General features: G+C 41.0%; 1 long non-coding RNA gene across 3 annotated transcripts in view; it reads right to left on the bottom strand.

Moving 5' to 3' along the window:
• Window positions 1–7247: 7247 nt before the first annotated feature.
• The window catches only part of LOC144892942 (uncharacterized), a 40699-nt gene continuing 30594 nt past the window's right edge, over window positions 7248–17352 (bottom strand). For all 3 annotated transcript variants that reach the window (XR_013624079.1, XR_013624081.1, XR_013624080.1), the window contains 2 exons: window positions 10317–10700; window positions 7248–7355 (listed from right to left, as the gene is read on the bottom strand). This is a non-coding gene — a long non-coding RNA (uncharacterized LOC144892942). The remainder of the gene's footprint in view (window positions 7356–10316; window positions 10701–17352) is intronic.

Here is a 17352-nt window from a genome sequence, read left to right as displayed (position 1 = left end):
TTAAGTTCGAGGAAGTTGATTTGAAGCCAGGATTTTATTTCAGTGATGCAGTTTGTCAGGATAGAGCGAATTGTGGTGATTAAGCTGTTGTAGATGCTGTCAATTTTGCTTTGGATGAATGAAAGGAAGGAGATGCAGTTGTCTACTCTGAATGACAGGTGGTGGTATCCAGGGCGCTGAGGAGTTTGTTCACGTTGTAAAGTTTGTTTATTTATTTGTTTATTTAGTTTGTTTATTGTAGAGAAGAGTGCTTTTGGGATTCCGGAGCCAGAGTGGATAATTTGAGAGTAGTAGGCGGAGTAGAGGGCATCTTTGTAGTGCTGTAGGTGGTCCTTGTAGGCTTGGGAGTGAACTGATTTGGGTTTAATAGGCACAAGCTGGTCTAAGCAGGGTGAGGAGGATGGTGTGATTGATGATGTCAAAGGTGGCGCTGAGGTGAGGAGGATGAGAATGTTGAGGTTGCCGGCGTCAGAGGAGAGAGAAGGTCGTTGGTGATTTTGAGGAGAGCAGTTTCAGTACTGTGGTTGGAGCGGAATCCGGATTGGAATGTTTCATACAGGTTATTGGCAGAGAGGTGATGTTTGAGTTGAGTGGCCACAGCACGTTCCAAAACTTTTGACAGAAAGGGTAGGTTGGAGATGGGTCTGAAGTTATTTAGGGTGTCAGGGTTTAGTCCAGGGTTTTTCCAGAATGGGGGTGAAGTTTCACGAGTTTTTGGGGAAATTGGTATGTGAAGCTGGATTAAGTTGGAACTGCTTGGTGAGCCATGGAGATGGATTGGATGTTTTGTTGTTGGTTGTCTGGGAGTTCGGTTGTTGCATTGCCAAAGGTTTCTGTGTGGTGGACACACTCGTTGGCTGTTGTCTTGTGTGACGTGGGTGGAGATGTATGTGGCTGTGTGTGGCTGCCTGGAGTCGGGAAGGCGGCTACAGTGGTTGATATTGGTTGTGGATTGTCCGGGGTGCTTCGATTTGCATAGGGGGTGAAGATTGGGATATTACATTATTTTGAGTAAGTATTGGCATGAGTAATTACATAAGTAATTATGAGTTATTATGAGTAATTAGTGGTATGAGTATTAGTTATGAGTAAGTGATTATTTTAGTAAAGTTACATGTTTCGCTGTGTTGTGAATCTGCGGACTAGCTAGTTTGATGGGTACCCTGGGGTCTTCAGCGTGTCTATGTGTTTGTCTGTCTGTTACACCGGACTCTTGAATGGGTTTTCATGAGACGAATTTCAGACATAACAACAGTGAGAATCTATTTTGAGCGAATCACAGTGGGTGAGAAAACATTGTGTGTGACCAGACACCAGAACTGACCATAATTGGAATTGGAATTAGACCAGGTTATTTCTATTATTTGTTTATTCGTGAAAATAAATAAATAATAGGGGGAGGTTCATGGAGGTTAATGGTGGTTTGTTTGTGTTAATTCTAGTTGAAACTTTAGCTGAAGTAATTTTCGTTTAATTTTTATTTTTTATTTATTATTGATGTTGGAAACAGGCAAATGGGATGCTGAGAGAAGGATTGAATTTAATTCGAATTGGATTGGATTAAATTGGATTGAATTTAAAATTGAATATTGGATAAAATTGGATCCACTTGGAAAAAGTGGATTAGGAAATTGGAGACCAGGTGTTCTATGAAACTATGAATTGAATGAATTGAATCTATGAATTGGAGACCTGGAGACCAGGTGTTCCCAGGGCGCTTGTGGACCAGGTGTTCCACCAGAGGAAAAAGACCAGGTGTTCGTGGAGCACTTCACCTGCAAGAACGCCTTGGAACCAAGGTGGAAGGGACCAGTCCAGGTGTTGCTGACTACACCAACGGCAGTCTTTTGCGAGGGCAAGACCTCGTGGATCCACGCCACGCACTGTAAGTTGGCCATACAAGCACCAGACACTACACCACAGCAACCACAGTAAGGATGGGCCTAATCATAGGTACGATACTATTGATAGCGACAGCAGCTAGGGGAAGCTCCGATTCCAATAGATGCGAAAACGAAACCCGACACCTCACCGTAACATGGGGACAAAGAGTATCACTACCATGTTTCGAACAGAAAGCCCTGCACACAAATTGGGTAAGCGTAAAATGGCTAGCACTGTCAAACTATCAAACTAGGACAAAATCACAGACTGGGCAAACAAATGGAACATGTCTTTCAATCCTGATAAATCTCACACTCTTTCGATGTCTCTCCGAAAAGACCGACTGGAAAACCCTCCCATCCACTTTCTGAATAATCTTCTCCAAGAAGTTCTGTCACTCAAGCTTTTGGGTCTCACTATTTGCCATGATCTTTCCTGGGAAAACCACATTTCAAATCTGGCCTCCAAAGCCAGTCGCCGACTGGGCATCCTCTGTCGTGCAAAGTCCTTCCTTGGCACACCTGAGCTCCTCACCACATACAAGGCTTTCATCCGCAGCTCTATGGAATACTGCTCTCCCCTCTGGTCTGGTGCTCCTGCCTCACACCTAGCTCGTCTTCATGCTGTTGAAACCAAAGCGTTCAGAATCATTGGAATCTCCCGCGATGAAGCTAACTCCAAGGGCCTTTCACTCACTCACCGCAGGCAGGTTGGTGGTCTTTCCGTCTTCTACCGACTCCTCTCTGGCCTTGCCCCCCCAGGTCTCTCTGGGCTCTGTCCCCCAAATATTCCTACAGGTCGCACAAGATCTGCCTGCAACCCTCTTATGGTTAAACGGCCAAAATCAAGACTTTCTGCTCACCTTCACTCCTTCATTCCTCTTTTCTCCCGCCTCTGGAACAAACTCCCTCACTCTCTTCAATCCCACTCCACCCTCCAGGTCTTTAAAACAGCTGTTCACCTCCATCTCTTATCCTCCCCCATCCAAAACCTTGATCTTTTCGACCCCCGCTAATTTCGGTCCCCTTGTGTTTTATACCTCTCCCCCCCCCCCCCCTTCCCCTTCCCATGCCTCCTGCCCCCAAGCTCTCTCCCTCCCACACTTCTCCCTGCTCTCAAATGTTGTGGTTGTGTGCTTCCCCTTCTCTCCCCATCTTGTCTTCCGCTCCCTCTTTTTGTATATTTTGTTTGTCTGGTTGATTTGTTTGTGAAATAAATGTTAGCTCTTTCACGAGCCTCGATTCAGTATACAAAAAAAAAAAAAAAAAAAAAAAAAAACTGTCGGCAGGGCCTGGACGCGTTGGCATTGTACTACGAAAGCAACGAGAGTTCCGGGAAGACGGGCAAGCTAGCATTGAGACCTTGGCCCAACCAGGATACAAATGGGGAACCCCTGATTTTAAGCTACAAACACGCACGCGCCTAGAGAAAGGCATGACTATGCAGGTCCGGTGCAGCGTCTGGACCCCTGGAGCGGCCAGTGGCGAAACTAAACACACACCATGCATCGAATACATACTCACGCCACACCCCCAGGATAAGGCCCCAAAGAAGGGGGAAAACACATATTGGAAAGTGGCCAGGGAGGTGGCAACAATTCAAAATAGGACACACTGCTGGTCGTGCATGCACTTTCCCCAAGCAGGCACCACAGGAATACACATGATAGTGCTACCTCTGTCCCTCAATGACCTCTGCTCACAACCTATCGATTCCCCATGTTTAGTCACCACGCTGGAAAGAGAAGGGGTTGACAACGGCAAGAGTTGCAATCGACAATTTAATTATCGCCCGTCAATGATTGCCCATGTGGCCGAGAGGCCTGCCCCCGTCTGGGTCAAACCACAGAAAGGGACGGTCTGCCTCCAGGGTTCCGGCCACTTGCGTATGGGAGAATCAGAATGCGCCTACACTCTCCCCGGGAAGCTGGGACAAGGGAGCTCGGGGATTACATTACGAATAGTACTGCAAGATAAACACAACCACAACATAACGGCTATAACATTCTCTAGGGGGGTTAGTAGGATTAATGGGGTGGTAAAGGGACTCCGGTGCTTATCCACCCACCTGGTCCCACCCCATGGGACAATGTTTATATGCGGCGACAAGGCTTACCCCTATTTACCAAATAATTGGGGGGGCACATGTTATCTGGGTTCAGTCCTTCCTGACGTTGAGATACTGGATGAGCTAGACCCAAAGTCCTTGGACAGGCGTTATAAGAGGTCAGTCATGAACGAAGATGGAACCACTAAACTACACGGGAGCCTATGGGAAAAGGTGTTAGGTTTCTTCTTCCCAGGAGCGGGCACAGTCATGGATAGTTTCCGGATAGATAAATTGGCTTTGGCCCTAGAAAAGGTGGCAAACGACACCGCTACGGCTCATGACATACTATTGGACACGGTAATTCACATGCGTACAATGGTGATGCAGAATCGGGTGGCTTTGGACATGCTCTTGGCAGAGAAAGGAGGGGTATGCGGAATAATAGAGGGAAAATGTTGCACTTACATACCTGATCCATCTGAAGGAGTGTCAGCCGCAATAGTGAGACTAAGGGAAACTAGCCACGCCCTGACGATCGATCGGATCGCGCGCGAGAATTCTTATAAATTTAGCTGGCTCACTGACTGGTTCCGGGGATGGACGGGCACCATAGTGAAGTGGTTATTGACCGCACTGGCTGTGATACTTGGGGTAGTAATTTGGGGGGCACTAATGAAATCTCTAGTCCTCCTCTGTATGAGAAAGTATTTTACAGGATGGAAAGTGAAGAAGCCGCCGACAACGACTATGGTTCTGACCACAAAGGCCGTCGACCTGAATGAGCCCTTCAACAAGGCAGTTGTGACCAGCGCTCCAGAAAATTGCATTGAATTTTGTGATGACTGTGATACTTGTGTTGATCCCATGTGGGAACTGGCTGCTGCCTGTAATGGTGTCTGTGATGACTGTGATACTTGTGCTATAAACCCCTTGCGTGTACTGGCTGACGCCTCTTATGTATTACGAGCTGACAGCTGCACGCCCCCTTCCGACCCAACTATGGATCTGATTGCGACGCTGGGTCTGGCGGTCGAGGGACCCGACGTGGATATCCTAGACCCGCAAGCCGACCAGGCGCCCATGGGAGACTTTGACATAAAGGAAGTTCCTCTCTTTGCTTCATATGTTTTAAGTTCAAATGCTTCAAGTGAATCGGATTTTTACGCTCTGTACCCTGACCAGGAAAATGAGACACAAGATACTGACGACATTATGTATTCCCCAGAACAGCAGCACGTGAGAGATCTCATGGGCATGATCGTTGATTAACTTCGAAGATCTGCAAGGACCGCGTCTGCAAAGGGTGGGGGGAGCAAGTTCCGCAGGGGAGGTGGTGGCCCCCTGGCGGGGCAGAACCTCATCTGGACCAGACGCCTTCGTTGTGGATCCGAAACGTTAATGGACTTTCATGTTCTGAGCCCTCAGGTTCCAAGCACGCACCGCACGACACGTTCGCCAAATGCACGGGCGAGGCGCTTTGGGCGCTCGGTATGCCCTTGGGAGATACCCGCATTACACAATTATTTTTCAATAAAGCCCGATGTGGCACGTTGTCTCTTGAGATACTTTGTCTCGACGAGACAAGAGGAAGGAATGTCAGGTCGTAGATTTGTTATTGCTTAATGTTATCTTATAGACGTCGGCCGAATAATATGTTATGATTTAAATGTTGTTTAATAATGCTATTTCATAAGTGAATAAAGGGTTTTCCGCTTCGCTTTAGTTTAAAATGAGAAAATACTCGCTTCGGTCGTGCTGGACAAATGGCTCGTATACATGTGCCCTTTCGAGGCTAGATAAGTCCGGTCGAAAAATCTCTCTTTGATTCGCAGACGGCGCCTCGAGCCGTGGGCAGGAGAATGCTTATACGCGCGTGGAATGTGTAGCTTTATGTAGAATGCTTGGATTGCAGACATAAACCTTTGGATAATGGTCTTATCAGGGCCAAGAATGCACTCTCCCTTCTGTGAGTTACATTTTCTGTCACCTCGGAGACTTGAAACCACATCTGGTCCGGATGATAACGGTGCGTGCTGCACTCCCCCAAGATGAAAGAACGGATGACGGTGGGGGCTAGGGATAACGGTGGGAGGAACTCTCGCAGTTCCTTTGTTCTCTCGGAGATTTTCTGATAAACGTGTCCCTATTTAAGCGGACTGTGAATCAATGCATTTTTCAGGAAGGCTGAACGTGGCATGAGGGCGAGTCGTGCTGTAGAAGTTCGCTTCCTCCAGATCTGTATAGTTGGTATTTTTAATAAAGCTTCGTCATTCTCAAGCTGTTTGTGAACTTCTTTACGAACAAAGAGCTGCTTCTTGACATATATATATATATATATATATATATATATATATATATATATATATATATATATACATATATATATATATATATACTGCATATGTATACATATAATATACACACGTTACATCATAATCAAGGACACCTACAGCGTGATGTATGAAGAATACTTATGCTTCGATACCAAAATCAAAACAAAGTCATTTACTATTACATTAACATCGAAAAAATTGGAAGAAGTATATATTTCAATGTATGTACAAAATGTGTGGCATGAAAAGAAAAGAAAAATAAACAAAGAAAAACAAGAGCGAGAATTGCTTTGCAATAAATGTCCCCTACCGATGTGATATTATTGAAGTCCAAAAGGGCATAGCTCTGTGAAAAATTGACGAAATTCCCAGAAACTCAAACTTGTGCTGTAACTTATCATAATAAAGTAATGTACTAAGTTTCAGTTAAATATATTCGAGGGTGCCACCTCTAAAGTCTAAAAAAACAAAAACCATAGGTGGGACGGACAGATGGACGGACGGAGAGCAAACCTATAGTCCTCTCTGGTGAAATGGTTAGGGGACTAATAAAAAGAAACAAAAGTCGAAGAGAAAAACCTTCCTCCGTCCATCCATCTTGCCATATAGCCGGAAGGCCATCGGGTCAAAAAATGAAATTCTGTGTGAGGTAAGTGCAAAGACTGGTCACCACACCGATTGTCTTGGACATGGTGGCAGGAATCTGTAATTTGTTCAGGGTGTCGGATAGCTTCCCTACTCTCCGGAAAATACATCGTGGGATCTTTAAGGTCCACTGACTAATGCTATAAGATGGGTCGCCTAGTTTAACATCTGTCCAAAAGACGCCACAATTTGAGATGCCATGCCCTACCTGCGAAACACCAAATACTGAACTTATATTATAAGTTATGAATGATAATCGCTGCAAACCAGCAACCACGTGATGATGATGATATGATGAAGAATGATAATCAGTTTCCATTATTGTGCATCTATTTTTTTTAAACATACCAGGTGATGCTGTGCAGTTACTTTGGCGCTGTGGACCCGATGTAAGTGGGATCTGCGCTGTGGTTGTTTCCCCCAGAGTGGTAGATTTAATGGGGTCTGTTGTAAAACACACGTGGCACATGCTTGTGAGGGTAAAAAGAGCGATGACGTGCATATGTTGGTCACCTACTTGAAACACAAGTTATAATTAATCATTATTATAAAGTTGCACATCATCATAATTGCTGTGAAACATTGTAGCCTCAGACAAATGCGGATTTTATATAACGCTCAAATTTATCCCAAAACATTTATAGGGTGATTTTTGGTTCTTTACATTTTTAACTCCTTCCCTTCTAATCTCAATGTTTTGCACATTTTCATTTATAAATGTTCAAACTCCTTTGTTGTAGTTTCTCTTTGTCACCTCCATTTGGGTCTCTTTAAGCAATCCATTCCTTTCCAAGTAAACTGCTACATCGAAATAAACATGATGTTGTCTCACTTTGTTATGTTGTGTTTATCTTCCAAGAAGTAACTTATGTTTGTTGTCCTGAAAAGAAAAACTTTTCGTTTATTGTTGAACAGCTCAATCGGTCAGTCGTACAGTTTTTCGGGTTGGAAAAATAGTCCCTTGAAAGTTGGTGAAAACTTTATGAAGAAACAAGGAGAAAAAGACATAAAATGTAATAGGCCCCGTGGGTTTAGTAATTTTGCTGCATGGAGTTAAAGGCCGCCAGTCAGCCATCTTTGGTCGGATTACAAAACAAAATCTTCTGCATATGTACAATGTCATGTGCTGTGCTTATGCCAAGTTAAAACAAAATTGGTCCATGCATGTTCAAGAAATGGTTGGGGACATGTTTAAGTAATAAAATTGCGACCAGTCGGCCATCTTGGATCTGATCTCGAAAGAAAATGACGTGCTTATGTGGGCCATCATTCATTATCTGTTTGTCAAATTTTGAACAAGATCGGTAAATGCATGTCTGAGAAATGGTTGAGGACGTATTCAATACTGGATTTTTATGCCTCCGCCGCCAAAGTTGCCGCAGGCATTATGTTTTCAGGTCGTCTGTCCGGCTGTCCGTCCGTCCATTATAGGTTTTCGTTACTGCGATAACTTGAGAACAGCTGAAGGGATTTGAATTAAAACTTGGTACAGGCATGTATAATGATGTAAAGATGTACTGAATAGATTTTGGGGTCAAGGGGTCAAAGGTCAGATGACGTGTCAGGTAAAAATGTGATAACTTGAGAACAGCTGAACGGATTTAAATCAAACTTGGTACAGGTATTATAATGATGTAATAATGTGGGCGAAGGCATATGGGTCAACGTCCTGACGTCGCAGAGTGTAGTTCTAGTTTTACAACTAAATTGGCTGCCAGTCTACCAGTCAGCCATCTTTAATCGGTAAGCAAAATGAAGTGAGATGGACGTGTATGCCATCATGTACTGTGCCAGGGGTGGATCCAGGGATTTCAAGACGGAGGGGTGCACCAAACCATAGCGACGAGGGGGGAGGGTGTGAAGGTGGGTCTGGGGGTTGTCCCCCAGGGATTAAAAAAAAATTGTATCGTCAGAAATGGCATTTGGTGCGTTCTTGGAAGTTTCTGCAGTTCCTTGCGTTCTTCTCTGGTCCATCAGTTCAGCACATTCACGATGACTAATGGCCAGATTGACGAACTGGTGAACCGACTTGCCCAGCTGTTCCTTCTGCTATAAATTGTGTGTGTGTGTGTGTGTGTGTGTGTGTGTGTGTGTGTGTGTGTGTGTGTGTGTGTGTGTGTGTGTGTGTGTGTGTGTGTGTGTGTGTGTGTGTTAAAACCTCTGAGTGTTGATAAGCTGCCTGGAACATTCCTTACTCAAAATAATCTGGACAAGAGGACCAGATTCATAGCTTATAATTTATCATCCAAAATCCGAAGGGGGGTGGGGGGTGCGCACCCCCTGCACTCCCCTCTGCCCCCTCCATCTCCATCTCCCGGATCCGCCAGTGTGTGCTTGTGCTAAGTTTGAACAAAATCGGACCATGCACTTCCGATAATTTTTTGGGGACACATCTAAGTATCAAAATGGCCGCCAGTCAGACATCTTTGATCTGATCTCAAAAGGAAATGACGTATGTATGTGAGCTATCGTTCATTATCTGTGTGCCAAATTTGAACAAGATCGGTAAATGCATGTTCGAGAAATGGTTGAGGACGTGTTCAACATCGGGTTTTTTTACAACTAAAATGGCTGCCAGTCGGCCATCTTTGATCAGATCGTGAAACAAAACGATGCGCATACGTGTACCATCATGTATGTGCCAAGTACGAACAAAATCGGTCCATACTTGTCAGACATATGGTTGCGAACTCACGTACGAGACCCAATCCGTAAAACCCCCGTTTTGGACCAAGTCCAACAAGGGCTAATAAACTTTGGATTTTCTGACTAAAGACTGTTTGGGCAAAATGTGGCCTAAACAAATAGGTTGGAATAGTTGTGCTTCGGCTAACTCGCTCAACAGCACCACACACAATTACGTAACCTAACACGTTTCAATCTGGTGATGGTGAATTGGCCAAAGTTATTCCCATCAGTAGAATAAACCCGTTTTATACTCGATGTAACCGATTCAAATACCATAATAAGCCTGTGACGTTAACTTAAGTTGTGACGATTTCCTGTGGTGTGCAAAGCACTACAAATGTGAGGAACGACACTTGTAACTGAGAGGACATTCAAACTCAGGCGAGACAGCTCATAAGTGAGTGTGCATACATCGAGGGCCTAGGCTATCCGACCAACCCATGGAAGGAAGCGAATGTGTTGTTAAATGATTCCCGAGCAGAAGTTAACACCTGTTTAGTTAGTGCTTTTTCTTTATTATGATACTTGCCGAAAACGTCATTTTCCTCGGTTTGGAAAGACATCCAACCGCACAGTGGTTACAGATTTTCCGACTATGTGGGTGGAATGTAACGTCACACGTGGTGTGGGCAGTTTTTATATGAGAATTGCAATATTGGGGGAAGGGAAAACGTAACGTAAAGAACATGTGTAAAATTGCAAAATAACTTCACTTACGCGTTGGTGTAGTGACGCTGACGTGGTATTGCAGTTGGGCCTGGCCCATTACACCATGTACCCATATAATGCCAATCACCATCTCCTCACAGTCTGCACCAAACCTCCAGCAAAGTTCCTCACATGGAATCATCTCAACCTCTGCAGAACCTCCAGCTCTTCACCCCGATGTCCTCCCCGTGAGCTCGCAAGGTCCTTCAACTCTCGGTGCCTTTACCAGAGCCATGACCTCAACCTCATCGCACCTTCTCCAGCACATCGGGTGCATCCTCGAATCGGCATCAGGAGCAGCACAAGGCAGTGTGAGAGAAGCTCCTTCATTCACTGACACATTCTCTTTGCTGACATTCGTCATTTTCTTATTTCTTGAGGACCATGTGGAAGCTGAAAAAGAGCACGTGGTATGGTAGCAAATGCTTTTGAATGACATCATCTCGATAATTACACAATATTATACCTTACTACCGATTACCATGTCGGTGTGATCCTTCTGTGTGTGGATTACTCATTGTGCAAAACACTACAGGTCCAGGTAAATCTTTACTTTGAAAAATAATAAATCAAGCAATTCTCTTGGAGCTGTTTCAGTCGTTGGTTTACCAATATTGACGAGTTTACTACTCGGTTCAGGGAAGTGTCTGTGTGTATGTGTGTATGTATGTATGTATGTGTGTATCTGTGTGTGTCGTTGGTTGTTATCTCCATATGTGGGTTTCAGAAGGTGAAACGGAGCCCTCCCATGTCTCAAAGTATCCACCTTTATGTGTGTGTGTGTGTGTGTGTGTGTATGTGTGGAGGGTGTGCGTGTGGGGGGAGGGAGAATGTCTGTGTGTGTGTGGATGTGTGGATGTGCGTGTGTGTGTGTGTATGTGTGGATGTGTGGATGTGTGTGTGTGTGTGTGTATGTGTGGAGGGTGTGCGTGTGGGGGGAGGGAGAATGTCTGTGTGTGTGTGGATGTGTGGATGTGTGGATGTGCGTGTGTGTGAAGGTCTGTGTGTGTGTGTGGGTGGGGGGGGGTGGTTATGTGTGTGTGGGGGGGGGGTTGAGGTGTGCGTATGGAGGGGGGGGGGGGTGGATGTGTGTGTGTGTTTGTGTGTGTGTGTTTGATCGATTAAAAATATGATTGCCGATGATTGAAAATATGTATATACCGAGGTGTTCTTTAACCAAATTCTCAATCCTTATTTACACTCTATGCTCAAAGGTGGAAGTTTAAATAAATTATAGTAGTATTAATTATAAAATCCAAAATAATTGTATTTCATGCCATTCTCCCTCTGTGTTGCATGTTTAAGGTGCCGTGTGTCTCTCACAATACGAGAGTACATTTTTCACTGCAGGTTCATTGTGGGTTAAGTTGAACCAATGACAAAAGAAAATGGAATAATTATTATTGAAGTAAATACAATTCAATTCTCCCCATTATTCCCCATATTCAATTCTCCCCATTATTCCCCATATTCAATTCTCCCCATTATTCCCCATATTCAATTCTCCCCATTATTCCCCATATTCAATTCTCCCCATTATTCCCCATATTCAATTCTTCCCATTATTCACCATATTCAATTCTCCCCATTATTCACCATATTCAATTCTCCCCATTATTCCCCATATTCAATTCTCCCCATTATTCACCATATTCAATTCTCCCCATTATTCACCATATTCAATTCTTCCCATTATTCCCCATATTCAATTCTCCCCATTATTCACCATATTCAATTCTTCCCATTATTCACCATATTCAATTCTCCCCATTATTCCCCATATTCAATTCTCCCCATTATTCCTCATATTCAATTCTCCCCATTATTCACCATATTCAATTCTCCCCATTATTCCCCATATTCAATTCTCCCCATTATTCCCCATATTCAATTCTCCCCATTATTCCCCATATTCAATTCTCCCCATTATTCCTCATATTCAATTCTTCCCATTATTCACCATATTCAATTCTTCCCATTATTCCCCATATTCAATTCTCCCCATTATTCACCATATTCAATTCTCCCCATTATTCACCATATTCAATTCTTCCCATTATTCCCCATATTCAATTCTCCCCATTATTCCCCATATTCAATTCTCCCCATTATTCACCATATTCAATTCTTCCCATTATTCACCATATTCAATTCTCCCCATTATTCCCCATATTCAATTCTCCCCATTATTCCTCATATTCAATTCTCCCCATTATTCACCATATTCAATTCTCCCCATTATTCCCCATATTCAATTCTCCCCATTATTCCCCATATTCAATTCTTCCCATTATTCACCATATTCAATTCTCCCCATTATTCACCATATTCAATTCTCCCCATTATTCCCCATATTCAATTCTCCCCATTATTCACCATATTCAATTCTCCCCTTTATTCACCATATTCAATTCTTCCCATTATTCCCCATATTCAATTCTCCCCATTATTCACCATATTCAATTCTTCCCATTATTCACCATATTCAATTCTCCCCATTATTCCCCATATTCAATTCTCCCCATTATTCCCCATGTTCAATTCTCCCCATTCACCATATTCAATTCTTCCCATTATTCACCATATTCAATTCTTCCCATTATTCACCATATTCAATTCTCCCCATTATTCCCCATATTCAATTCTCCCCATTATTCACCATATTCAATTCTCCCCATTATTCACCATATTCAATTCTTCCCATTATTCACCATATTCAATTCTTCCCATTATTCCCCATATTCAATTCTCCCCATTATTCACCATATTCAATTCTCCCCATTATTCACCATATTCAATTCTTCCCATTATTCACCATATTCAATTCTCCCCATTATTCCCCATATTCAATTCTCCCCATTATTTACCATATTCAATTCTTCCCATTATTCCCCATATTCAATTCTTCCCATTATTCCCCATATTCAATTCTTCCCATTATTCACCATATTCAATTCTTCCCATTATTCACCATATTCAATTCTCCCCATTATTCCCCATATTCAATTCTCCCCATTATTCCCCATATTCAATTCTCCCCATTATTCACCATATTCAATTCTTCCCATTATTCACCATATTCAATTCTTCCCATTATTCACCATATTCAATTCTCCCCATTATTCCCCATATTCAATTCTCCCCATTATTCCCCATATTCAATTCTCCCCATTATTCCCCATATTCAATTCTCCCCATTATTCCCCATATTCAATTCTCCCCATTATTCCCCATATTCAATTCTCCCCATTATTCCCCATATTCAATTCTTCCCATTATTCACCATATTCAATTCTCCCCATTATTCCCCATATTCAATTCTCCCCATTATTCCCCATATTCAATTCTCCCCATTATTCCCCATATTCAATTCTCCCCATTATTCCCCATATTCAATTCTCCCCATTATTCACCATATTCAATTCTTCCCATTATTCACCATATTCAATTCTCCCCATTATTCCCCATATTCAATTCTCCCCATTATTCCCCATATTCAATTCTACCCATTATTCACCATATTCAATTCTCCCCATTATTCACCATATTCAATTCTTCCCATTATTCACCATATTCAATTCTTCCCATTATTCACCATATTCAATTCTCCCCATTATTCACCATATTCAATTCTTCCCATTATTCACCATATTCAATTCTCCCCATTATTCCCCATATTCAATTCTTCCCATTATTCACCATATTCAATTCTCCCCATTATTCCCCATATTCAATTCTCCCCATTATTCCCCATATTCAATTCTCCCCATTATTCCCCATATTCAATTCTCCCCATTATTCCCCATATTCAATTCTCCCCATTATTCCCCATATTCAATTCTCCCCATTATTCACCATATTCAATTCTACCCATTATTCACCATATTCAATTCTCCCCATTATTCCCCATATTCAATTCTTCCCATTATTCCCCATATTCAATTCTCCAATTCTCCCATTTATTCAATTCTCCAATAATGGAAGGCAATCTTTACATATTAAGATACAAAGTTGGGCTCTCCAAGTCAGAAACCGATTTCTGTTCAAATTTCTTTGGACATGTCTCAACAAAACCATTTCTATTCGTGACTTAACTTGGTGAATGACAGTTTAAATGATTAAATGTAGGTGGTTATAACCGAGAGTGTATCGATGACTATAATTGATAACTAGTGATCATATAAGTTTGTATGGGGGATTATAACATGCTCAGGGCGTCGAGATGGGGGGGGGGGGGGTCGGGGGTCGGGGGAGGGGTCGTTGCCTTGGGGTCCCGGATCCGTTGAGAGGCCCGAGCCTATCCTGTCATTTTTTTTAAACAGCAGCCGACAGTGAAGCCCCTGATCGGCTCATCCTCATTTCCTCATCGTTACATTTAAACTCAGAAGCTCATTTTGCTTTCTTGCCAGGAATGAAACAACATTTACCGCTGTTATTGATGGTAGTTTCAAACTTCACAGAAAATGGTTATTAACCAGGAATGTGCGTTACAAATAAATGGGTTTGTATCCTCTTTGCCCCAAAAAAAGTGTTAACCATCTTTCTCACGTATTTTTTGCCAATCTTATGGAGAAATCGTGTTCAACAGTCGAGGGTGCGAATTGCCTCGATCGGTCCAAACGTCCCGCTATCTCCTTTATTTTTGATCATACGCCGAAATAAAAGTAACCATTTGTTTTTTTTAAAGTTTTTTGTTTTTCAGGAAGGAAAGTTCCTTAAAAAGTTATAAAAGAGAGAAAGGATGGGGGTGGGGGCCCCGAGGTTGTTTGCCTTGGGGTCCGTGCTGGCTCTTTCGCTGCGCCTAAACATGGTATAAATGCCTCCATCTCTTTACCATGCATTTTACTGTATTATTTGAGCAGTGAATTACTGTACTATTTGAACAGTGAATTACTGTATTATTTGAGCAGTGAATTACTGTATTATTTGAACAGTGAATTACTGTATTATTTGAGCAGTGAATTACTGTATTATTTGAACAGTGAATTACTGTATTATTTGAGCAGTGAATTACTGTATTATTTGAACAGTGAATTACTGTATTATTTGAGCAGTGAATTACTGTATTATTTGAACAGTGAATTACTGTATTATTTGAACAGTGAATTACTGTATTATTTGAACAGTGAATTACTGTATTATTTGAACAGTGAATTACTGTATTATTTGAGCAGTGAATTACTGTATTATTTGAACAGTGAATTACTGTATTATTTGAACAGTAAATTAGTGTATTATTTGAGCAGTGGATTACTGTATTATTTGAGCAGTGAATTACTGTATTATTTGAGCAGTGAATTACTGTATTATTTGAGCAGTGAATTACTGTATTATTTGAGCAGTGAATTACTGTATTATTTGAGCAGTGAATTACTGTATTATTTGAGCAGTGAATTACTGTATTATTTGAGCAGTGAATTACTGTATTATTTGAGCAGTGAATTACTGTATTATTTGAACAGTGAATTACTGTATTATTTGAACAGTGAATTACTGTATTATTTGAACAGTGAATTACTGTATTATTTGAACAGTGAATTACTGTATTATTTGAACAGTGAATTACTGTATTATTTGAACAGTGAATTACTGTATTATTTGAACAGTGAATTACTGTATTATTTGAACAGTGAATTACTGTATTATTTGAACAGTGAATTACTGTATTATTTGAGCAGTGAATTACTGTATTATTTGAGCAGTGAATTACTGTATTATTTGAACAGTGAATTACTGTATTATTTGAGCAGTGAATTACTGTATTATTTGAACAGTGAATTACTGTATTATTTGAACAGTGAATTACTGTATTATTTGAACAGTGAATTACTGTATTATTTGAGCAGTGAATTACTGTATTATTTGAACAGTGAATTACTGTATTATTTGAACAGTGAATTACTGTATTATTTGAACAGTGAATTACTGTATTATTTGAACAGTGAATTACTGTATTATTTGAACAGTGAATTACTGTATTATTTGAGCAGTGAATTACTGTATTATTTGAACAGTGAATTACTGTATTATTTGAGCAGTGAATTACTGTATTATTTGAGCAGTGAATTACTGTATTATTTGAGCAGTGAATTACTGTATTATTTGAACAGTGAATTACTGTATTATTTGAACAGTGAATTACTGTACTATTTGAGCAGTGAATTGCTGTATTATTTGAACAGTGAATTCCTGTACTATTTGAGCAGTGAATTGCTGTATTATTTGAACAGTGAATTCCTGTATTATTTGAGCAGTGAATTACTGTATTATTTGAACAGTGAATTACTGTATTATTTGAGCAGTGAATTACTGTATTATTTGAACAGTGAATTACTGTATTATTTGAGCAGTGAATTACTGTATTATTTGAGCAGTGAATTACTGTATTATTTGAGCAGTGAATTACTGTATTATTTGAACAGTGAATTTCTGTATTATTTGAGCAGTGAATTACTGTATTATTTGAACAGTGAATTACTGTATTATTTGAGCAGTGAATTACTGTATTATTTGAGCAGTGATATACTGTATTATTTGAACAGTGAATGCCTTTTATCATGTAAGAAGTTCATTTAATAATGAACAGCTATACAGAATATATCGTTTAAATTTCCAGAAAAAAGAGACATGCATTTTAATGATGTAAAAAATATTACAAGGTTGATATCACTAATAGTCAGGTTCACTTTGTCAATAAATTATATTTCGTTCAAAATCATGGTAGATTAGCAAACCTATACATTTTTGGAAAGGTTATAGCATAAGGAAACTAAAAATCAATGTTTACATTTGGAGAGATACCTGTATGGCGGCCATTTTGGATTTTCAAAATGGCCACTGTAAAATACATATTTTGTTCTATTTCTGCCTCTAATTACCCTAAAAACTTTTTAAAATATACTAAACCTATATTTTCAGGGACAAGGAATCCAATGAAAGTATCAAATTAGTGCTATGGGGAATGGTAAGACACGAATCAAAGGTTTTGAATTGCAAAATACTGTCTTTATATTCGCGATAAGTTGCATAATCAAATACATGTTAT

The sequence above is a fragment of the Myxine glutinosa genome, chromosome 7, assembly GCF_964187855.1.
Source record: "Myxine glutinosa chromosome 7, kmMyxGlut1.1, whole genome shotgun sequence".
NCBI lineage: Eukaryota > Metazoa > Chordata > Myxini > Myxiniformes > Myxinidae > Myxine > Myxine glutinosa.
The sequence above is the reverse complement of the archived record's forward strand: the minus strand, read 5'-3'. Positions and strand labels throughout refer to the sequence as shown.